The sequence below is a fragment of the Oryctolagus cuniculus genome, chromosome 9 (genome assembly GCF_051225735.1).
Source record: "Oryctolagus cuniculus isolate XC-2025 breed Fujian yellow rabbit chromosome 9, ASM5122573v1, whole genome shotgun sequence".
NCBI lineage: Eukaryota > Metazoa > Chordata > Mammalia > Lagomorpha > Leporidae > Oryctolagus > Oryctolagus cuniculus.
This window is the reverse complement of record NC_142875.1, coordinates 79414229-79438046: the sequence shown is the minus strand read 5'-3', so window position 1 is coordinate 79438046 and position 23818 is coordinate 79414229. Positions and strand designations below refer to the sequence as shown.

General features: G+C 40.6%; 1 protein-coding gene and 1 long non-coding RNA gene across 2 annotated transcripts in view; both read right to left on the bottom strand.

Annotated features, from left to right (window-relative positions):
- The window catches only part of LOC103352084 (uncharacterized), a 190686-nt gene extending 186299 nt beyond the window's left edge, over window positions 1-4387 (bottom strand). The window contains exon 1 of the long non-coding RNA XR_016212939.1: window positions 4260-4387. This is a non-coding gene — a long non-coding RNA (uncharacterized LOC103352084). The remainder of the gene's footprint in view (window positions 1-4259) is intronic.
- LOC149124632 (uncharacterized) overlaps window positions 1-23818 on the bottom strand; it is a 334693-nt gene that overhangs the window by 12089 nt on the left and 298786 nt on the right. The window lies entirely within an intron of this gene.

The following is a 23818-nucleotide window of genomic DNA, read 5'->3' as shown; positions in this document are numbered from 1 at the left end:
GCAGGAAAGGGAACTGTTAGCAGGGCTGGGAATTCAATCTATGCACTCTGATATGGGATGCAGGCATCTCAAGTGTAAATTAACCACTGCACCAAACAACCCTCCCCCACTCCCCAAGAAAAGGTTACTTGAAGGAAATTGTAAGCTGTGTAAAAGTTTTTCAGGTGTAAATGTTAGAAGAGGGCAATTCAAGCAGAAACAGTAGCAAGGTGGAGATGCCTGGGCATATATAGAATTATCCAATATAACTTTCTGAAATTATAGAAATGCTTCATATCTATGCTTTTTCATAGTAGCCACCAACTACATGAAGCTATTGAGCACTTGAAATGTGGCTAGTGCCATTGAAGAATTGAACTTTTAATTTAACATAAGTTTTTAAAGATTTATTTATTTATTTGAAAGTAAAAATAACAGACAGGGAGATTTATTTATTTGAAAGTAAAAATAACAGACAGGGAGGGAGAAACAGAGAGAGAGAGAGATTTTCTATCTAGGAGCTCACTCCCCAGATGGCTGCAAGAGCTGGGGCTGGGTCAGGTTGAAGCCAGGAGTCAGAAACTTCATCTGGGTCTCCCGCATGGGTGGGGGGTGGGGAGGCAAGTACTTGAGCCATCTTCTGCTGCTTTTCCCAGGTGCATTAGCAGGTTTTTAGATCAGAAGAGGAGAAGTAGGGAAAAAAACTGGCACCCATATGGGATGCCAGCACCACAAGTGGGAGCTTTACCTGCTACACTACTGCACCAGCCCCTAATTTTAAATAAATTTAATTAATTTAAACATATATGGCCTCTGTGGAAATAAATGAAGACCCACCAAATGAGACTAAGGCTACAAATCCTGAACATGAGTAGACAGTCAGCCACCATCACTTGTAATTTGACAGACTCAAAGGTAGGCAGAGTGGAAAACATTACAGTAGGGGAAAAGAGATGGCACAGGTATGTCTTGATGGAGGCAGTTGGCATGGGGGCCTGTAGGCAGGCTAGAGAGCGTATCGTGCTGTTTTTATATGTAATGTACCCACTGACCATTCATATGTTCACTGCCTCATCACTAACAGCCTGTCATAATAACATTGGACAAGGCAGTTCTCCAGGAACCAGAAATCTAGTTTAGTAGAATAGGGTGTGTTTCAGGAAACAGTAAGCTGAGAATAAAGACCAGAATGTGGAAATGTCTCTCAGATGGGTGCAGGGGCCCAAGTGCTTGGGCCATCCTCTGTTGCTTTCCCAGGAGAATTAGCAGGGAGTTGGATTGGAAGTGGAGCAGCTGGGACAAGAACTTGCACCTATATGGGATGCTGGCCTCACAGCTGGCAGATTTAGCTGCTATGCCACAGTGCCAGTCCTAGATTAATCATTTTTATGTGCAAAGTTTAACTGAGAAAGAAAAAATTGGAAGCAGAGTCTAGATCAGCACACTATGAGGTTAGCACATGGAAAGAAGGCCAGAGGAAATACTTTCAGGCCAGAGAAAATACAGGCTGCAGTATAGTGGCAATGTAGATGGAAAGAAATGGGCAGGGGCAAAAATGATTTGGACATACAATGTGAAATCTGATTTGATATAGGACTTAAAAAACAAAAAGGCCTCCAAATTAGTGCTAAGCCCAGGCTAGGTGGAAGATTGTAGACCTTCCAAGTACTAAGGAAGTAAAATATGGAATGGATAGAGACTAGCTAAAAAGAAAAAAGTGGTGTTGTTGTGTGGGTGGGTGGCTGAGGAGGGAGGGTAATGGGTAAGTCTGGGTTTCAAACTAGCAAACCTCTGTAAATTTAAGACCAAAAGTAGGAAAAACAAATCAGAAGAAACCAAAAGAAAAAAAAAGCATTCAAATAAGGAAAAGGACACAAAAGATTGATAACAGCATAGGCTGTTGTAAATTGTATAATTTCAAAGGTGAATATTAAGCCTGGCAAAGGATGTCAGTTAGGACACCCACACCCTACATCCAGCACCTGGGTTCAATCCTAGGTTCAACTTCTGACTCCAGCTCCCTGCTGGTGCAGACTGTGGGAGGCAGAAATAATGGCTCAGGTAATTGGGTCCTTGGCACCTACATAGGGCACCTGGATTGAGTTTTCAGCTCCTGGTTTTGGTTCAGCACAGTCCCAGCTGTTATAGATATTTGGAGAGTTAACTGGCAGATAGGAAACCTCTCTATCTAATAAATAATAATAAAACAAATCGCTAAAGAAATAAATTGCATTATTTCACTTAATAAGCAATCACATCAAATCAACAGGTTATGCTTGACAATTCTCAGATGGTCACAATTGAACTAAAACAGTTCTATTCAACACAAGCAATAATACCAGGTGCCCCTTTCTTTTTCTTTTAAGACTTGATTTTGCTCTCTGCTCTGCTTGAGGTTTATTAGTTAATTAAAATAAACAAGTCTAAACAAGGGTCCTTAGCAACATGGCCTGTTATTAATTAATGAAATCTTTACAAGAGGAGGACGCCCACTCTTTTCAAGAGATTGTAATCAAGGACATATTCTCTGGCTTCAACGAGTAGAGACTGAGTGCTTATCAAGGATTTGGAGTCAGCTAGTATCTCATCTTCCTGGTGGTTATTCTAACTTAGTTTGCCAGAACTTTGTTTTCTCATTTAATTGTATTCCTTTTTCTTCTTGGACCTTTGTTTCTTTTTTTTTTTTTTTTTCAAGATTTATTTTTATTTATTTGAAAGACAGAGTTACAGAGAGAGGCAGAGACAGAGAGAGAGGTCTTCCATCTGCTGGTTCACTCTCCAGATGGCCGCAACGGCCAGAGCTGCACCCATCCAAAGCCAGGAGCCAGGAGCTTCCTCCTGGTCTCCCACACTGGTGCAGGGGCCCAAGGGCCATCTTCTACTGCTTTCCCAGGCCATAGCAGAGAGCTGGATCGGAAGTGAAGAAGCCAGGACTAGAACCAGTGCCCATATGAGGTGCTGGCGCTTCAGGCCAGGGCTTTAACCCGCTGCACCACAGTGTCAGCCCCAGAACCTTTATTTCTTAAGGTATTCAACTTGAATGCATCAGTACTCTAATACACTGTCACTTAAGCAACCAGAACCCAGGCCTCCAAAACTGACACTACCCTTCCAACGTCTCAGATGGAAACCGATTAACAGGGCACCAGACTGTGAGACAACCAAAGATATCGTCCCCACATGGCCAGTTCTCAGCCTTCCCTGCCAGGTGAGACTTCAGAGTACAGGGACCCTGTTTAGATCAATGATACCTAGGAGGTCCCTCCCACAAACTAACCCCTCAAACCCTGTTTGCTGAATGCATCGTGAAGGCAAGATGGCAGCAGAGGTAGGGGATGGACAGTGGGGAACACTGCGAAATAAGAGGAAAGGCTGACCAATGCCACACATCTTCAGTGATATTGTGATATTGTATCTTTCATTCATTAATTTTATGCTGAGTTCCAACTACAGATCAGATCATACGCTAGTGAAATACAGAGACAAGCATGAGGGTTTTCTTAAGGTTCATTGAAAAATGCATGTTATAGAAAAAACTGCATGGGTTTTTGCATCAAAATAAACTTGTCACGTAACTTGATTTCTCCATGAACTTTTTTTTTTTTTTTTTTTTTTGACAGGCAGAATGGACAATGAGAGAGAGAGAGAGAGAGAAAGGTCTTCCTTTGCCGTTGGTTCACCCTCCAATGGCTGCTGCGGCCGGCGCGCTGTGCTGATCCAAAGGCAGGAGCCAGGTGCTTCTCCTGGTCTCCCCTGCGGGTGCAGAGCCCAAGGACTTGGGCCATCCTCCACTGCACTCCTGGGCCACAGCAGAGAGCTGGACTGGAAGAGGAGCGACCAAGACAGAATCCTGCGCCCTGACCGGGACTAGAATCTGATGTGCCAGCGCTGCAGGTGGAGGATTAGCCTATTGAGCCGCGGCGCCAGCCTCCATGAACTTTTTGAAGTAACTTTTTACTGTCTTGTCCTTGTACTCCACAAATACATTAAATTAAAATCCTTACTATCTATTCTTTTATGTCCTGTCAACAACTACGCTTAATATCTCTGCTATTCAATTCCTAATAACTCAAAAATCTTTCCTGGATAAAAAACTGAGAAAGAACATCACTGCACTTCCGAAAAATACCTGTTTGCAGATCTCACTGTAGTGATTTATCATCAAGATTTAATTGAGAAGATGAAAATACAATTCAATTCTTTTATATCCAGAAAGCAAATGCATCAGTTAAGAGAACATGTCTTCCAAAAATTGCAAATCCAAAGAATCTAAAACTCACAAGGAGGCTCTTCCTCTCACTAATTCTTCATTAAGAATGAATCCTTCGGAAAGCAGGCAGTGTAATTTCACCAATATTACATTTTCCAACAGGATTTCCTTCAGTTTCATCTTACCTAAATCAAGATCTTCAAAAACAAGACAAAAAAAAATGCATGTTTAACAAAATTGATATCAAAAATACATACTAGAAGAAAACTAATTATGATATACTGGTAACAAATGCAGAATAATAAAATGGGGTCATTTATCTTCAGGTGCCTTTCTACCCTCTGAACAGCTCACAGATAGCAAAGCAGTCATCCCAGGCTTTGGTTTTAAACTGTCACTACACATTTTTAGAGCAATTTCAGTTATCATTGGGTGTTATATATGCTAATCTGAAGTTGAATACCACCTTAGGTGTTATATCATTGTTGTTCTCAGCCTGAAGGAAAGGCATTAATTAATCAAAGTTCTGATTCCGAAAGCCAAACTAGAATTTCTCATGCTGTAGTGATCCAGATACCACTAGGCCCGTTCGAACATTTTCAAAATTCCAAAGGAGTCTCTGAAAATGGATATCATTATGAAGTCAATGACCCAGAGCCATCCTCCGTGGTAAATCCTCTCCCTGGGATTTTTGCCAGCCAGGCAAGAAGATCAATACAGCATTCAGATAGATTTATTTCCAATAGACAAATAACTCATGTATGAGAAAGTCACTTAATGCAATCCTGAGCTTTCAGATTCTTCCACGTCCTTCTGCTCCCTCCAACTGCATTTCTTGGAAGCAGGACAAGTCTTAAGGGAAGTCTGTGAAGCCCTTGGATGCCCTTCTGTGCCCTGCTCTCACCTTGGCAGTGTTCTGCTTTCACCCTCTTGAAATCCCATCATATGAATAAGTGCTTATCTATCCCCCTAAGGAATGAGGTCAGCACTTTCAGGAAGTGAGCTTGCCTGGTGAGGCCAAGAGAAATGGACATTGAGATCTTTTCATTTCAAAGAGGCTATCTATCGGGAGGTTCTTGGCACATGAAACAACCCAACTCAAGCCATTACAGGCAGAAAAGATTTAATCAAAGCACACAACATAGCTCATAGGATCAGAAAGATCAGAAACTAGGCCTAGAGGATACACAGACAGAAAAAAATCATTGCTCCTTTCTTGCATAGGAAAAAACCATTATGAAAACAAGAACAAAGGACAGAGAGAAAGAGCCGAGCAGGCCCAAGGCTGCTAGACCTGCTAGACTGAGCCTTGCCCATAAATAAGGGCCTTAGCTCCTCCTGGCTGCAGTCACTTGTGGCTCAGCCATCCCCCAAGTTAGAGTAGCTCTGACCTCCTCAATCCAGTTCCCAAAGAGACCACAGGAGCAGCATCTATGCTCAAAGGGAGGCACAGGAGGGCCATTGCAAGGCACACTCTGCACAAAACTAGAATGAAAACAGACACGAGTGACAGGAGCAGAACTGAAGTTGTCAAAGGCAATACAAAGTCCAAGACAGAATTAACAAAGTCTGTTTATTCAAACACTTGCAGCAAGGGAACCCATCTGTCTTCACGTTCATTTCAGCAGGTGTTCACAGGTGTTAGAAAGTGTGATCAAGTAAAAAGTCCTAATACTGAGGCTGTGACAAGCCTTCATTAAGGTGGGATTTTTGGAAATGGGAAACTTTCTAACATATCTTCAGACATATTTGACAGTCCTGGGTTGGCTGCGAGTGGGCAGGTAACCAGTTTGGGGACATTTTGAGAGAAAGGATGTGTCCAACATTGGGGAAGAGGGCTTTCTGTGCCGACCATTTTTTGGAACAAGCTGGGGATGCAGGCATGCTTTTTAGCAATGGTTCTATATGGCAAGCTGACTGCCAGGGTGAGCATCTTCCAAAGTCTAGGGAAGAAACTGGGGCAGGAACCAGGGGAGTCCTCCTGTGGCACAGACCCAAGCTAGTGAAGCAGGTGCAGGTGGCACTCACAATTGGTTTTCCAATAGCTTTCTGCCATCTCAGCTGGGTTTTCCTTGTCCAGGAAAAGAAAGAGCAGCTCTCTCCAGAGGAGTGTTTAATCCCTCGTGTCTTGCCTGACCTTTCAGCTCTGGCTGTTCCTATCTGTCATCAATTAAAGGTACGATCTTCAGAAGGAGAGATCGCCTTTTCCTCATGTGTTTCCACTATGTAATCACATGCTGAGAACTCTTGAAAGTGAAAACGAAGGATGCTACAGAAAACATGCCTGGACTTACGTATCAGCAAGACTGCTATTAAAAGGATAAAGGCATTGGGCAGCCCCAACAATGAGCCAATAATACAAAATTACAGACTTGTTTTCCAAATTGACCATGGGGCACTCAAAGACTTTCAAGTTAATTACAGTTTACGCTTATCACTTCTTTCTATGCTACTGTGTGTTTGCATGTGGGTGTGCATGCCGTATGCACACACACACACACGTGCTAGAATTGAGAAAAATTAATATTCTAATCTACATTTTCAGAAAATATCAGCAAAAATATGCACATGCCATTCAAATTCTGTATTAAATCCTGCTGAATTCATTTTCGTTGATTCTTTCCCTCAAACATCAAGGCTGCAATGAAAAGAAAGAAAAACTTAGAGCTTTAGACAATAGCAGAGGGAAGATCTGTGTCTATATAGACAGACCCAGATGTAAACTTGCATAAACATATTTTCTGGGCCCTGTTTTGCTTTCAGTAACAACCAGGTGATAATCATTATGTTTAACATCACATTTGCTTTTCACCACGTTCCTTATGATACCCAGTCAATGTTCTCATACAATATTTATCTTGAAAGCTTGGTATTATTGAACCCTTTAATCAAGTGCATTCCATGTGTTTAAAAAAAAAAAAAGAAAAGAAAAGAGAAAGAAACAACTAACTTTTTTCAATCTATCCAGTGTTTAAATTAAGCTTTAAAAGTTGAGAGAAAAGAAGTATTATAGTAAGATATTCAACATACTGAACTTTTAAATGAATAGTAAATATTGCTGTATATGAAACACCTACTTCTCTGAGAGAAAAAGTCCCCCCCCCAATGAAATCAGCAGGATTTAAGGCAGAGTCTGAATGCCAAGTATATCTATATTTTCTCAGATATTTTATGAAAATGGAAATTATGAGTTTTTCAAAAACTCTCTTTTGTTTACCAGTAAGATTTAGTTTGAACAAAGCAGCCCTTTGTCTTCTCTATTAAATTCACATCTGTACACAAATTGTCCTTCTGGTTTAGAGCTTTGTTGTTCTGATTATTACTGCTTTTTTCCTTATTGTTTTTCAATTCCACAAGGTTATGGTTGCCTTGGCAATAGAAAAATGGGTTAAAACCTTTTAAAATGATAACCATCTCCATTCCACATTATTTATTGGATTTTATTCAGGTATATTCCCCCTTCTACTTTTATGAATTTAAAGTTACTTCTTTTGTTGTCCTGATTTCCATTTTCTAAATACTTTTCAAACTGCCAGTATTTTTTACCTATTCTATTGAAATGGATCATCAAGTCCATGACTTTGTGCACAGTGGAAAAACAGACATTTGCATTTGTATTGCAACAAGAATTGTGACTGAGCACAGAAAACTTCGAAGCTGCTATGTCTCTGAGCGCCACTGGTCTCAGGATTCCAGGAGGACTATGGTTTGGGGTGCAAGGCAATCAAGAGGGTTGGAATTGGGGAGCATGTGGTGAGGGAACTCCACGCTGTCCCTAGCCAGCTCTATTGTTTAGGACGGCAGCCTTCAGCTGCTGTGCGAGAGGAAGTAAGATTACTGTTGGCACTAGTCAAGGCTCTACTGTTTTTGTGAGTGACCAAGGAAAGAGACTCCACCTGAAGATAATGTGGGAAGCTCCTTAAATGCAAAGGGGATTTCAGGTGCTGATTGGCAGCTGAGGGTTGAGTATCTAATGTGAGAATCCTCCAGAATTAGCTGTGCCAATAACTCATGGAGACTTCTCATCACCACACTAAACTGATAGAATTATAGAACTTTAATGAAGAAGGAACTGAGAGTAATTTTGCCCGGGAGTTCTTAGTCAAGGTAAGTAGATTTCCTAAAGTTTCATGCACAAACTGCGTAGGCTAATAGACCCTCCAAGTCATCTTCCAAATTTAGGGTGAATGGATGTGTGTGTTCCTCTGCTGAGAGAGCCTAGGGCTTTTTCATATTCTCAAGGAAGCCTGTGACAAGGAGACATTATGTCCCAATTTCCTTGGGACAGTCATTACCTCTGTCCAATGGCCTGTATTCATTTCACTCTCAAAAAGATACCACTTTTGTTGATAAACTGTGGTCTCCCTAGCTTTGATAAACAAAAGGTTAAGAACCACTGACTTCACCCAGCACTCCTGTTCCTCATAAACACTATAGTACTATTTTAAGAAGAGGTTGCTAAGGCGAAGAACTTAATAGGAGAAAGACATATCTGAACAAGTGAGTAATGGCTATATCAGACACAGACTTGAAAATCAAACAAAATTCTTTCATGAAGACATGAAAGACAACATGAAGACAACACTTTAATTATCAATATGAGCATTGAAAGACACAGAATCATAAGCAACAACTTGTTTGTGGTAGTATTCTAGGTTCAATTCAAGATGAAGAAAATCCATTTATCACAGTACAGAAATCATATTCTTTCAGTTATTTTTTTCTATTTACATAGTTTGAAGATTTCGCAAATTCTATGATCAGCAAAAAATGGAAAGTTAGCAAATACTGATTGAGTTCTGGCCATGTTCCAGACACTGTGCCAGGTGCAAGTGGAATACAGATGACAAAAAGATGAAAAAGAAAAACTTGAATAACACATTGGTGAGCCTTCAAGGACCTTAGAGTCTAGGAGGGGAGGAAAGAGAAGATATAAATAAATAAGTAACAAAATATTTAAGATGTAATAATTTATAAGGGATTAGGTTCAACTGCAAAAGGAGGAAATTCTAAAATGATAGTGGCTTAAGTGAGATAAAAATTTAACCTTTATTAATGTAAAAATATGGAATTAGGTAGTCTAGGACTGGGTCTTTTTCTACAGAATCAAGAGTCCCAGCTCCTTTTTCATTGTTGTTCTCTAATTTATGATTTTACTCCCAAATTATACATCTGAATAACTGTTCCACCTCCAGCCATTGCATCCTATTCTTGCCAACAGCAAGGAAGAAAGACACTGCTCTCCCCTTAAAGATCTCTAGAAGTTAAATAAACCATCTTTCCTTAATCCTATTGGCTAGAAATGAGTCACATGGCCACATCAAGTTATAAGGGAGCAGGAAAGGGAGACTTTATTCCTGACATTCATGTGCTTGGCTAAGACTCAAAGATTCAATTACTATCAAGAAAAATAAAGACTTTGGAGAACAATTAAGAGTTTAAAATGGAGTGGTTAAAAAGGATGAGGCAAATCCTCATATTCTGATAAGAAAGATGCCAAATACATATTTCTAAGACAAGAGTCAAGCCATGGAGTCATATGTCTATTATCACTCATTTAGTTTTGTAAAAACAAATACAAATTTATCAATGCCCAGAAAAAGTTCTGGAAGTAATGCCTATTAGGGAATTAATGAGGTTAAGGAAGGGAAGACAAGAGAAAGTATGTCTACTTGCTTAACATCTGAATTCTTTGTTAGAATGCTCTAAAATTATACTCTGTCATTTAAAAAAAAGAAGAAGCAGAGGTTTGAAGGCATTTCACATAGCAGTTAGGACACTGCTTGATATACTTGCAATCCATACCAGAATGCCTGGGTTGGAGACCCAGCTGTTTCCAATTCCACCTTCCCACTAATGTACAACCTGAGAGGCAACAGGTAGTTGGGTCTCCACCACCTACATGAGAGACCTGGATTGAATTCCTGGCTCCTGACTTTGGCCTGGCATAGCTATGGCTATCGCAGGTATTAAGGAGTGAACTAGTGGATAGAATTTCTACCTATCTCTATTTTTGAATTTCTGCCTTTCAAATAAAAAAATTAAAAACAAAAATGAGAGTTGGGGACGGCACTGTGGTGCAGTGGGTTAAAGCCCTGGCCTGCAACACAAGCATCCCATATGGGTGCCAGTTCAAGTCCCGGCTGTTCCACTTCCAATCCAGCTCCCTGTTGATGCACCTGGTAAAGCAGTAAAGGATGGCTAGGTCCTTGGGCCGCTGCACCCAGATTAGGAAACAGAAGAAGCTCCTGGCTCCTGGCCATTGTGGCTATTTGGGGAATGAACCAGAGGTTGTAAGACTTCTGTCTCTGTCTCTACTTCTCTCTGTAATTCTGTCTTTCAAAGAAATCTTTAAAAAATAAAAAAAGAGTGAGAATAAGAGAGGGAGGAAATGTATAATTTGGGACATGCTCAAGCTGACTTGCCCCAAATGGTAGAGTTAGAAATGTGCCAGGGGATTCTAATTCAATCCCATCAAGGTGGCATGTACCAATGCCATCTCACTAGTAAAACTGATCAATTTCAGTTCACAATTGATCATAATGAAAGGACTAAGAGTCAAAGGAAGCACATAAACAAGAATAGTGTCTGCTAATACTAACTGATAGAATAAAAAAGGGAGAGAACAATCCAACATGGGAAGCAGGATACACAGCAGACTCATAGAATAGCAGATGTCCTAAATAGCACTCTGGCCTCAGAATCAGCCCTCAAGGCACTTGGATCTGGCTGAAGAGCCCATGAGAGTATTTTAGGCATGGAAAGCCAAGACACTCTGGAAAAAGAAAAAGGACCTAAATGAAAGATCTCCGCGAGTGAGATCCCAGTAGAAAGAACGGGCCATCAAAGAAGGAGGTACTTTTCTCTGAAGGGAGGAGTGAACTTCCACTTTGACTATGACCTTGTCTGAATAAGATCAAAGTCAGCAAACTCAAAAGGCTTCCATAGCCTTGGCAACTCATGACTAGAGCCTAGGGAGATTACTGACACCATAAACAGGAGTGTCAAATTGTTAAGTCAACAACAGGAGTCACTGTGCACTTACTCCTCATGTAGGATCTCTGTCCTTAATGTGTTGTTCAATGTGAATTAATGCTATAACTAATACTGAAACAGTATTTTACACTTTATGTTCTGTGTGGGTGCAAACTGTTGAAATCTTTACTTAATATATACTAAATTGATCTTATGTATATAAAGATAATTGAAAATGAATCTTGATGTGAATGGAATGGGAGAGGGAGTGGGAGTTGGAAGGGTTGCGGGTGGGAGGGAAGTTATGGGGGGGGAAGCCATTGTAATCCATAAGCTATACTTTGGATATTTATATTTACTAAATAAAAGTTAAAAAATGAGAGGAACAAACAGGAACATAATACAAGGAAAAATATGGTTAAGAACTCTAACAGTAAAGCAGCAAAAACTGGACAGAAGCCAACAAATCATGGCTTCACGGTAAGGTGATAGTTGATTTTGTCTTAAAATAATAAGATTTTTTACTGATGCAAATTTGGGAAGAAAACAATCCTGACAAACAGCAGGAGTTAATTCAATACACTAAGGTGTGTTCAGTGTGGCAAAACATAGATTGCAATAGGTTTTCATGGAAAGAGCAAGAAGGATGGATTGTATCAAGATTATCGAGAGTCTTAAAGAACCTGCTGTGCAGTTTGGCTTATACTCTGAAGCTAAAGGACAGCTGCAAAGATTTCCAAAAGGGGAAAATCAAGATCCATATTTGAAGGAATGATCCTGATAGTAACTAGAAGGGGAAAAAGCTTTTTATGTTTACGCTATGCCTCTGCGGTTTAGTGGAATGTCTATGCTTCCAGGGAATACCAAGAAGTGTGTGGTGGGTGTGGCTAGGAAGTTCTGGTTGGTGCTCCAGGATGGGGCAAGTAGCAGGGTAACACCCAAGTTGGGTGTGGTAGTTTTCCTCTGTTCATCTGGTTGGAGAGGATTGATCACCTCTGTTGGTGTGACCACTCCTTCTCCGCCAAGCTGAGTAGTACTCAGGTGTTAGCCCCCAGCGTGTTCAATATTCCTGCACACCGCTGTATGAACAGCACATACGATCTGTGCAGCTCCTCTCAGGAGCACCATTCCCTTTATTGTGAGCTGCTCTAGGCAACCAAGGAGCTCTGAGAGTACACCACAGCCCTGTGATTGCTCAGAACCCAGCTGCTCCCTGCCTCTTCTCACACAGTCACGGTGTTTTCTGTCTCAGCTCCCAGGGCCCCCATAGTCGAGATGGTTCAAGTCGGGCCACTCTGCCCTGCTAACCTGTCCTAACCACAGGCAGATCGAGTGCTCCCAGGGCCACTGTTGGCATGTGTCCCAGCCCACTGGATCAAGTCATGTTCTCCCAACCAGATTTGATGCCAGTGGGGTATGCATGTTTTTCTCCCAGGTAAAATCTCTGAGTCACAGGCACGCTCATTACCCACCAGCTGCACTGTCTCTGGCTGCATCAGCAGTGGTGCAGCATGGGTCAGCACAGTCTGACCTCACCTTGCTATCCTGGGTGGGCTGCTGGTTCCTTTGTTGTGTTCCTGCTCCATGCTTGTTGCTGCACGTCTCTGCCTCCCCTTAGGTCCAGGCCAGTTCCACTGTTTTCTCAAGATCTCCCACTGTAGTTTTCCCTGAGAGTGCAACTTCTCCATCTTTTTTTTTTTTTTTCTGCTAAGTTCGGGGAGCCAGAGCAGAGCTCTCTGTCGCCATTCTGCCATCTTGCCTCTCCTTGATGATTTTAGAATATACTCTTATTTATAGAAAAAAAATTATGTCTACGGCCATACCACTCTGAATGCCCTGATCTCATCTGATTTTGCAAGCTAAGCAGGGTCAGGCCCGGTTAGTACTTGGATGGGAGAAAACAAATTTACCATGAAACTATATGCTGTGTCATATCACCAGCAGCCACAGATATCTCATGTTTACCTTGTATCTTTTGAAAATTATTTGTTTATTTTTTTATTTTTTTTTTATTTTTTTATTTTTTTTTTTATTTATTTTTTTTTTTGACAGGCAGAGTGGACAGTGAGAGAGAGAGACAGAGAGAAAGGTCTTCCTTTGCCGTTGGTTCACCCTCCAATGGCCGCCGCGGCCGGCGCGCTGCGGCCGGCGCACCGCGCTGATCCGATGGCAGGAGCCAGGAGCCAGGTGCTTTTCCTGGTCTCCCATGGGGTGCAGGGCCCAAGCACCTGGGCCATCCTCCACTGCACTCCCTGGCCACAGCAGAGGGCTGGCCTGGAAGAGGGGCAACCGGGACAGAATCCGGCGCCCTGACCGGGACTAGAACCCGGTGTGCCGGCGCCGCTAGGCGGAGGATTAGCCTAGTGAGCCGCGGCGCCGGCCCGAAAATTATTTGTTTATTTAATTATTTAAAGGCAGAGAGAGATTTAGGGAAAGACGGAAACAGAGACATATTCCAAAACTAGTTAATTCCCCAAATGCACACAACTTACCAAAGTCATGAGCCACAAACGCCTTCTGAGTCTCTTACATGGAATGCAGAGACCCAGGTATTAGGCCTTCATTCTGCCTCCAAGTTGTAGTGGAAGCAGAGTAGCCAGGACTCAAACCATGAATTCCAATACAGAATTGTGTGCACCCCAAGTGATGGCTTTGCCTGCTATCCCACAGTGCCCATCTTGTACCTCATATTTTTATTTCATCAGAAGGCCATGTCAAGTGATTGACCTGTACCATCTACGTTTGCAGAAGTGTGCTCTGTGATGACCACATAACAGCAAAATTGCTAATGAGGCATTTTCCAGAATATATCCCTGTTGGCTAGTGGTGCATGATTGTACATGGAAAGCTAGGGCAAAGCACTGCAAACACTGTTTTAAAATTGTAATAAGTATTCAGAATATGTGTCTTGCACACCGATTTCTTTTTAAATTATGCTGGAGAAAAAAGCTGCCACCACACACCTAAAGCTGTTGACTGCTTCAGTAGGTCACATCAGATATGAACATGCCATATTGATTGTTCTTTAAGCATGACAAGATGTTTTCATGATTATAAAACTGTTCAAACCTTACAATATGGGTTCAGTGACATTTTTGAGAGCCCCAAAATATATTTCGAGGAGTTGAAAGATAAACTTGAACTTAAACAAAAGCATAAAAATGTATTCACAAAGTTTAAAAAATTCCAATGTACCATTTTCACTGAAATTTTGAAAGACCTTTATAACTCATGCTAGCAAAATAAGTGAGAAACTGCAAAGTGAATGGGCTCATATGAAGTTACTTTTTTGTTGTCTTTAAACATATATTAAAGAGTTAAAGGGGAAATTTGGGTAAAAATACTAATGGACTAGGAAACAAAAACAATAAAGATGAGAGATAAAATCAAAACAAATTTTTCTGACATCAAAAAGCAAATGAGAACATAAATAATTCTAGGTCATACAAAAACCAGATACTCATTAAGAAGAAAAGATCAATTAACGGTAGAAGCAAAGAATTGTCTTTGGATTGCTTGATAATCTCACTAGTGACCAGGATTTTTACAAACAGATTGGATAGGAGTAAAGTCTCTGGTTGATTTGGCACAAAATACCAAGGATGACCAAGCTAACATAAATATCAAACCACCCCACTACACACAGGGAATCAAAGATAAATGATTAACAAGTGGTGGGTCGTTTTGGAACAATTTTGATTAATCACTATACAAGGAAATCTAAAGTCTTACAGCTCAAATATCAAAGTTGATAAAGTCATAGAAGTTGACTATCCTAAAGATTTCTATGGCACTATCAGTAACGCTATAAAGGCGAATAAACTAAACATCATATACAAAAGTGTCAACTAAAAAAAACACTGAATTATTTTTCTTTTGTCTCATAGAAAAGATTCCAAAATCATTATCTTATGAAGAAGTGACCAAAAACTATGCAGCCAAAACTCTAGGAGGGAAAAGTATTAAGGAGTCATGTCAGATAGCTAACTAACATAAAAATATTACCTTTTCTGACTTTTTCCGGTTCTCTCTACTTCTATATTAATTGTATATTTATAACTTTGTAGTCTTTTACTTAAAGAATACACCCTCTCACTGTATAAACTTCATACCTCACAAATCCTGGATCCACTTCTGTGAGGCCTTTGAGCATTCAGATGTTTAGTAGAGAAAGAGGAACACCATGAGAGTGTTCTGTCTCAAAAGCCAAAGCAAGAGACTGCTTCAAGAAGTATGACAGCTGTACGGCATGCTCTTGAGAGTTCAAGATAGAGGAGAGGTATGTTCTTTGGATTCGGCTGCTTGAATCTGACCTTTACCTTGACGAGAGCTGACTGGCTGGAGTGGGGAAGGTGAAGCCACACTGGAGTAGGCTGAAGAGCAAATTGATCATGCATCATATTCAATCATACATACTATGCTTGCTATTCTGTGATTTTCTCTCCAGATCAGTTGTCCATCCTGTCCTGCCCTGGTTGGCCCTGAGAGGTTGACTTCTATCCACCACTTCGCCACCCGAGCCTGCTGGCTTCCCCTTGGGTCAGCCAATTGACAGCATCGGTAGAAGAACAGGCCACGATATGGGGCAGGACTCCTCGGCTTCTGCTTCCACATCATGTGAGTGGCTCCTCTCCTTTGGCTACGGCGGTCTTTGCCCTTCAAGCCTGGGAAACAGTATCTTCCTGTTTGTGCTACCAAGTGGATGCCTTGATGTTCCACATGGGTGCCCTTAAGCTACTCTTACGAAAATATTTCCTCCTTCAGTGATCTTCAATTAAACCTTCAAATCAAGGTTAATTGGGCTAATTCACCCGCCAGGACATGAATGAATGATACGTACACTGATTCTCTACTGATAACCGCAGTCTATGCAGTCTTAATGGGCTCCAGGCATTGAACTCCTTTATAAGTGCATCTCCTGAGAAGAGTAACCCCAAGCATGACAGCCTGAGAGTTTCATCAGGGACAGAGGGCGGGATTCAGTCCTGCAAGTCAAAAGCATATCTGATATTTCTAGGAACTGACATGATTCCTGAGATATCCCTCCCACCCTTATCCAAAAATGTTGGTTCAACTTCTCACGTTTGTGAATAAACTTGAGTTCTCATATTTTGATAGATCTCTCTCCAAGTCAAGCACCTATGCCCAGCCTCTTTCTACATGCCTAGCTCTCTCAGGAGGTGGCACTTGCTTTGTGATCTACCAGTCAACGGCAGGAGTCTTAAAATCTGCAGCTAGATTCACATTTAGAAGAAAAAAAAAATCGCCACCAATGCAGCCATGAGTATAACTCAGTCAGACACTTTTATGCAACTCATCACACACAAATTAGATCCTCTTGGAGACAGAACTCAACAGACTCAAGTTTGTTACAGTAAAATTGTGACGTTCATTCCTATGAAGAGCCAACCCCACAGAAAGAGAATACCCAGCCCTGCCCGTGCACATCCCCAGAAGGTGACTCGCTTCTCCCCAGCAGCCCCCGTCCCCTCATCAGACCTGCTGGTCCTGACAAAGGTAATCAATTTTGAGAAATAATTATTTCTACTCAGTGAGTACACTCAATGAAATATTCCTGCTGATGTCAGGAACTGGAATTGATAGGCATCCTTCATGTATCCTAGAACTTTACTTCTCAAGATTTCTAGAAAATGGCTCTCTGAATCTGTCCCTTCCCAGCTTTACATTCTTCACCTGCTCTACAAAGTGTTGGAAGTCAAGTTTGGATTCCTTGTTTAGCAGTATACGCTCCTCATTGCCTGAACTCCCACTGTCCCTCCAGCATCATTCTTGCCATTCCTCATCTGAACTTTTTCATGCAGCTATTTCCAACTACAGTGGTACCCTCCCTTATCCATGAGAGATATATTACAAGATTCCCAGGGGATATCTGAGACCACAAGTAATACTGAACCCTGTATGTACTATGTTTTTTTTTAAAATGCATACATAACTGTGATAAAAGTTTAATTTATAAATTAGGCACAGGGGCTGACACTGTGACATACTGGGTAAAGCTGCCCATATGGGCACCAGTTCGAGTCCTGGCTACTCTACTTCCTATCCTATCTACTTCCTAATGTGCCTGGGAAAGCAACAGAAGATGGGCCAAATCCTTGGGCCCCTGTACCCATGTGGGATAACTGGGAGAAGCTCCTGGCTCCTGGCTTCAGGCAGGCCCAGCTACAGCTGTTGCAGCCATTTGGGGAGTGAACCAGTGGGTAGAAGAGCTCTCTCTCTGTGTCTCTTCCTGTCTCTCTTTAATTCTGCCTTTCAAGGAAATAAATAAATGTTTTTTTAAAAGATGTCTAAATTAGGCACAGACATTAAAAATAGTAATAAATAATAGAAGAATTATAATAGTACATTATAATAAAGACCTACTCAACCTTCTTCTTGTGATAATGTGATATGATACCATGCTCTGTTGATGACAAGCACTGAGGTGAATGTCATTGTGATATTGTCTTAAGCTATTACACAAGGGCCACTTGAATATGGGTCTAATAAACAAGAGGACCACTGAGTATGTGAACAGCATACAGAGCATGGATTTCTTAAACAAAAAGGTGATTCACACACCAGGTCAGATTGGGCTAGATGGTATGAGAGCCCATCATGGTATCAGATGGTACATAATTAAAAACTTGGACATCATTTCTTTCTACAACTTTTATTTAATATTTTTGAACCACAGTAACTGAAACCACAGAAAGTGAAGCCATGGACAAAGAACTACTATACCTGTTTACCAACCTCATTATGTTCTTTCATGGTTCTTTGGCTTGTACATTATGTCCGCTCTACTCTCATTTCCCTTCCCCCTGTTCTTCCTGAAAGATCTACTCACCCTGCAAGAATCACTTCAAGCATTCCCTCCTCCAGGAAGGTCTTTCTTTTCTTCCATGAATGAAGTGTTTTATTTTGCTATTTCTATGGCACACAAAACCAGCAGACTTGAAATAATAACAATCAGTTACTTATCTACCTTGACTGTTAGCCTATAAATTTCTAGAGGGGATTGTTCATTTTTATATTTCCAGCATCTAAGGCAGAGTTTGAAACACAGTAACATTTAAATATGTGTTGAATAAATGAATTCTATTCATTCATTTTGACAGAATCAATTAGGAGGAACCAGGGGATATTGAAAAGGGAAGTGAGGAAGAAACAAAGTTATAAGCAATGACCTGGATGGTGAGGACATGAGAGAAAAATGTTGAGACTATTTATCCTAGGAAGGACAGGATATAAAATAGCTTATTTTCACACATGTGACACATTATCACAATTATAAATAGGCACACTTAAATGGATGTGCTAGAATTGTATCAGAGTATATGCAAAGAATATTTTCTTTCATAATTATGAATACAAAAAGACTTCTTTAATACATTTTTAAAGTGTTATCCCTAGAAATATTTAAAACTAAGATGAAAAATAAAATTGCTTAACAGGTCGGGTAGATGTTTGCCTGAAGGTAAAATAGAAACGTGGTTATCATTTATCATTGCAAGTATCAGTCAGGCCACCTAGCAGTGTCAGAAGAGCACAGAAGTAAAGAACACAGAGTTGGAGTCAGAACAGTTCTCATCCTGGTTTCAGTTCTTGCTACTTCCTATTACTTTTTCACTTGCCAAATGGGTGATTTGGGCCCAGCTACTTACCTTAAATCTGCGTTGGGTCTATTATCTACAAAGCAGGGATAATAGTTGAAGCTACCTTCTAGTGTGGTTGCAAGGGTTACATGAGATAACACACTTTAAAAAAGCTTAAGAAAGTCAAATTTTGTTATCATCCACATTACGGTTTTACATCCAAGAAAGCCATTGCCCAGAGAGATAACAGTGACATCGCCAGGATCACATCACAATCAGGGGTGGAACTAGGACAGGAGCCAGGTGTTCAGATATGCACCTCTTTGCTCTTCCAGCACAAAGGCCAGAAGCACAATGAACCAACTGTCGCTCCATTTTTATGCTCAGACCATACAGTACAGAGTGAAAATATGCATTAGGAATTCAAAACTAAAATCACCTAACCTGTAGCCTTTATTAATAAAAAAAGATTAAAGCTCTGTTTTTGTTAGCCTTAACTTTTTTAATTACAAGGAGCTTTTCTAGAGGCAAGCTACTGGAAGCCCTCCTTTCAATGCCAAAAGCTTTAAAAATGCTTCCTATTTCAAGCTGTAATTTTCTAAGGCCTCAGAGAGAAAAGTTAAATTGACATTGTGACCTCTCAAAGAGCACTGAAAAATTTTTGGCCATCCAAGGTCATTACCTACAAGAAGCTCTACATCCATTATTTAGAAGAGGTTGAGTGATGGAGTGTTTCTGCCTCCACCAAGGTGTCTGATGTCAAGTGGGTAGAACGAAAGCCACGTGACTGTATTCCTACACTCTGCGTGGATGAGTGTGTTCTGCTGGGCAGCTGGAAGTCCAGAGCTATGAAGTTTAATATTTAATATTTTTCTTTTGCTGAATATATTTGGAAATCAGTCCTCAGCTATTTTTCTTAAGCATCATTTTGCTTTAAATTTCTTTCTTCAAGAAATAAAATATAGCTGGAATTTAGCTATAGAATAAAAGCCCAAAGATTATAAATAAAAAATCCTGAAGATTCATAAAATCATCAATCCATTTACAGTTGTATAACACGTGTGCCTCTAGTATTTTTAAGCTGATTATTGCACAGCAGGGGTCAAGGTTTCCTCTTAGTAATCTCTGCCCTCTAAGATTCAATTCACAGTAATCTTTTTCTTCCTACATTGCATGGATTAAGTTTTCTCCTCCAGTGTGACGGATTTTTTAAAACCCTAATGACTAGGTGATTGCAAATCTTTTTGCCAGCATTATAAGTAACAATGCCTCATTTCTGGCTGAATATTAAGAATTTTCACTGTGCTTTCTGTTTAAAATATCTTATAAATGTCCACAATTGAATTAAAGCCTTATGTTCAATCATGAACCATGAAATTAGTTGGTATTACTAATGTTCTGCAACTTGGGCTCTGGAAAAAAAAATAAAAGGACGGCAATGCAAACTCACTGAAAAGAGCCTCCCCTGCAAATGGGACTTTGTGCTTCTGAAAGGCCTTCATTGCCTTACTAACTCTTTCAGAGGGTGAAAAGAAAAGAAAAGAAAAACAAGCAAAGGAACTCCACCGGTATTGTGAGGTAAGTTTATTTTGCTGCCAAAATTTTGCTGGCATTTGGCACAGTGGTTAAGACTGCTTGTGATGCTGCATCCCATATTTGAGTGCATGGGTTCAGATCTTGACTTTGCTCTCATTTTAAGCATCCTGATAATACACACCCTGGGAGGCAGCAGATGATGGCTCAAGTAGTTGGATCCGTGCCACCTAAGTGGGAGATCCAAATGCCTGGTTCAACCCAGCAGTTAGGAGCATTTGGTGAGTGAACCAGTGAATTGAAGGTTTACTCGTTATCTCTCATAACTAAAGTAAAGCAATAAATTTTTTAAAGCTTTGAAATCCATTCCTACTTTTCCCATAATGTGCATTTTTCTATGAAATAGCCTCATACAGTTCTATATTTTATAAAAACAAAAAAATCACTATTTTTAAAGTTTGTTTTAAATATTTATTTATTTGAAAGTTATAGTTACAGAAAAAGTGAGAGATAGTCCATTTGCTGGTTCACTCCCAAAAATAGCATAATGGTTGGAACTGGGCCAGGTTAAAGCCAGATCTCCCACGTGTGTGGCAGGATCCCAAATACTCTGACCATCTTCTGATGCTTTCTCAGGTGCATTAGCGGGGAGCTGGATTGGAAGTGGAGCATCTGGGACTCAAGTGCCATCACAGGCAGCAGCTTAACCTGCTGCACCACAATGACAGACCCCAAAATTTCTGCTACTAAGTGAAGTAACACAGATTTTAAGTGATAGAAAATGTCACAAACTTTAGTCTATTGATTTCATCTTTTTAATAATAAGAATTAAGACTATTTCTATTTTGGGTGAATTTCTGATACAGTCAACACACCCAAGCCACAGGATGTTAAACAGTAAATACCATGATAGCCATCATATTGCTGCAGCATTGGGTCCTTAACCAATAACACTCCCCGTGTATGACAAAAACAGTTACTGTGATTTGTCTCCCTCCTACTGAATGCAGCCCCAACATCTGTACATTGGAGGTACAGAATCCAGACCCTACCCAGGACCTCCTCCCATTCTACACTTTAATACAATCTCAGGCAAATCAATTGCAAACTAAAGTTTGAAAGCATTGGTTTCGTTGATTGGCCTAAAAGTGCAAATTGCTTTTCTAAAACAATACTTACAGAATTCAGCAACAGTTTGGGGAGAGAAAAGTTTATAGAACCCATCATGTATATGTTTAGACTTAAGCTCATTTAATCTTCATTAAAATGATAACACTATACAGTAGATTTGGTCTCATTTTGTAGTGGAAGAACCAAATACCTTGTCAAAGCTTAACAGAGCTAATAAATATTGGAGCCAAGATCCAAAATAAGGACAGTCTAGCTCCAAGGTTTCCCATCTCTTTTCCATTATAGAACAATATGCCTCATCTTGCTCATTTTTTATACTACTTATAATCATTAAATGTCTTCCATATGGGCCTTTTATTCATCAAAGGCCATCTATTAAATTCACTTGGTTTGTCACTTATGCTTTTGAGTTTTGTGTCCAAGGCTGCCCTGTGTTGGTTGTATCCTCAATAGAGCAAGCTGATGTTAGTCATGCTGCCTGAAGTCCATTAATGGTGTATCCTTTCCCCTTGACCTCACAATTTATCTTCAGTAATTTTAGATGCAAATGGTTCCAAGGCTATTGCACAAAAAATAGTCTTAAAATCCCATTGGCAGAGCCGGCGCCGTGGCTCAATAGGCTAATCCTCCACCTTGCGGCGCCGGCACACCGGGTTCTAGTCCCGGTCGGGGCGCCGGATTCTGTCCCGGTTGCCCCTCTTCCAGGCCAGCTCTCTGCTATGGCCAGGGAGTGCAGTGGAGGATGGCCCAGGTGCTTGGGCCCTGCACCCCATGGGAGACCAGGAAAAGCACCTGGCTCCTGGCTCCTGCCAGGATCAGCGCGGTGCGCCGGCTGCAGCGGCGGCCATTGGAGGGTGAACCAGCGGCAAAGGAAGACCTTTCTCTCTGTCTCTCTCTCTCACTGTCCACTCTGCCTGTCAAAAAAAAAAAAAAAAAAAAAAAAAAAAAAAAAAAAAAAAATCCCATTGGCAAACATGGCAGTAAGAAATGACATAGTAATCCAGCAAACAGTGTCTTGCTAGTTACATCAGTAAGAATTACCACTTATTTTTCTTTTGAAGGAGGTGTATATGCCATATTAAAAAGCACACCCTGGGGAAGGCATTTAACCTAACAGTTAAGATTTTGTTTGAGATATCTATGTCCCATGTAGGAGTACCTGGGTTCAGTTCCTAGTACTGCTTCCTAATGCTAGCTTCCTGCTAATATAGACCTTGTGGTCTATGACCATACTAACTTGAACGTGCCCAGTCTTGTCTAATATAGACCTTGGGAAGCATCAGTGATGGCTAAAGTATTTGAGTTCCTGCCACTCATTTGGGAAACTGAGATTGTTTTCTCAGCTGCTGCCTTTTCCCTGGCCCAATTCCTACCATTGCAGGCATAGGGGGAGTGACTGAACCAGTATATGGGAGCTCTTTCTCTCCATCTATGTCTCTCTCTCTCACATAAATAAATAAAAATTTTTAAAAATATTTTTTAAAAATATTTATTTCCCACTTACCATTTACTCTCCAAATGCCCACAACAACTGAGGTTGCACCAGGCTAAAACCAGGAGATGGAAACTCAGTCCACCTCTCCCACATATGTGATTAGATAAAATAAGGATTTCTCTTATCAGAATTGTAGATGTCTGATGACTAGTCTGCATCTTGAGTCAGGAATTTAAATTTCTGAGCTCACCATTTTCTTTTTCAAAGAGTGTCAAGTTCATTAAGGAGTGAACTTAGAAACAGTCAAATTTATTTGCTGTTTTGTTTCATAATGAAATAGTATACAACAACAAATAAGTGGTCTCCAAAGACTTGCCATCTTTCAAGTTGTTTTGGTTACAAGAAGAAACAAGGGATCATTTAAGAAATTGTTTTGTCTTGCAGGACACAAGTTACCAATGCCCCATTCATCAAAATAAAAAGGGTCATTATTGTCTAAATATAAATCAGATCAGGAACTAAATTTCAGGTAATGCAGAACCATTATAGAGACCTCCTTCTGTAATATTATGCTCCTCCAGAACCACTTCTAGTAGTTTCAGTGTGAGTTCAGCTCTGATGAGGGAATCAGAACTTCTCTGAAAGATATAAGCTATGATTTATTACAGCATTGGACTTCATTCAATTGTGAGACTTGATGGAATAATCTATAAAGGCTGATTCTGCATCAAGCTATAAGTCAGACAATTGATCAAGAAAAGAAAGCGGGATATGGGTGAGAAAAGACAAACTGTAAGCTACAAGGATGCACAGATGTCCACTGCAAAATCAGAACCCACCACGGCCCTCACCAACTCCAACTTTTATGCTGTGATTGACCTGCAGGGAAAGCTGGCACTTTTCTCATGAAATTACACAAGCAGTTGGCCCAGATCTCTGAGCAGCTGAAGAAGCAGA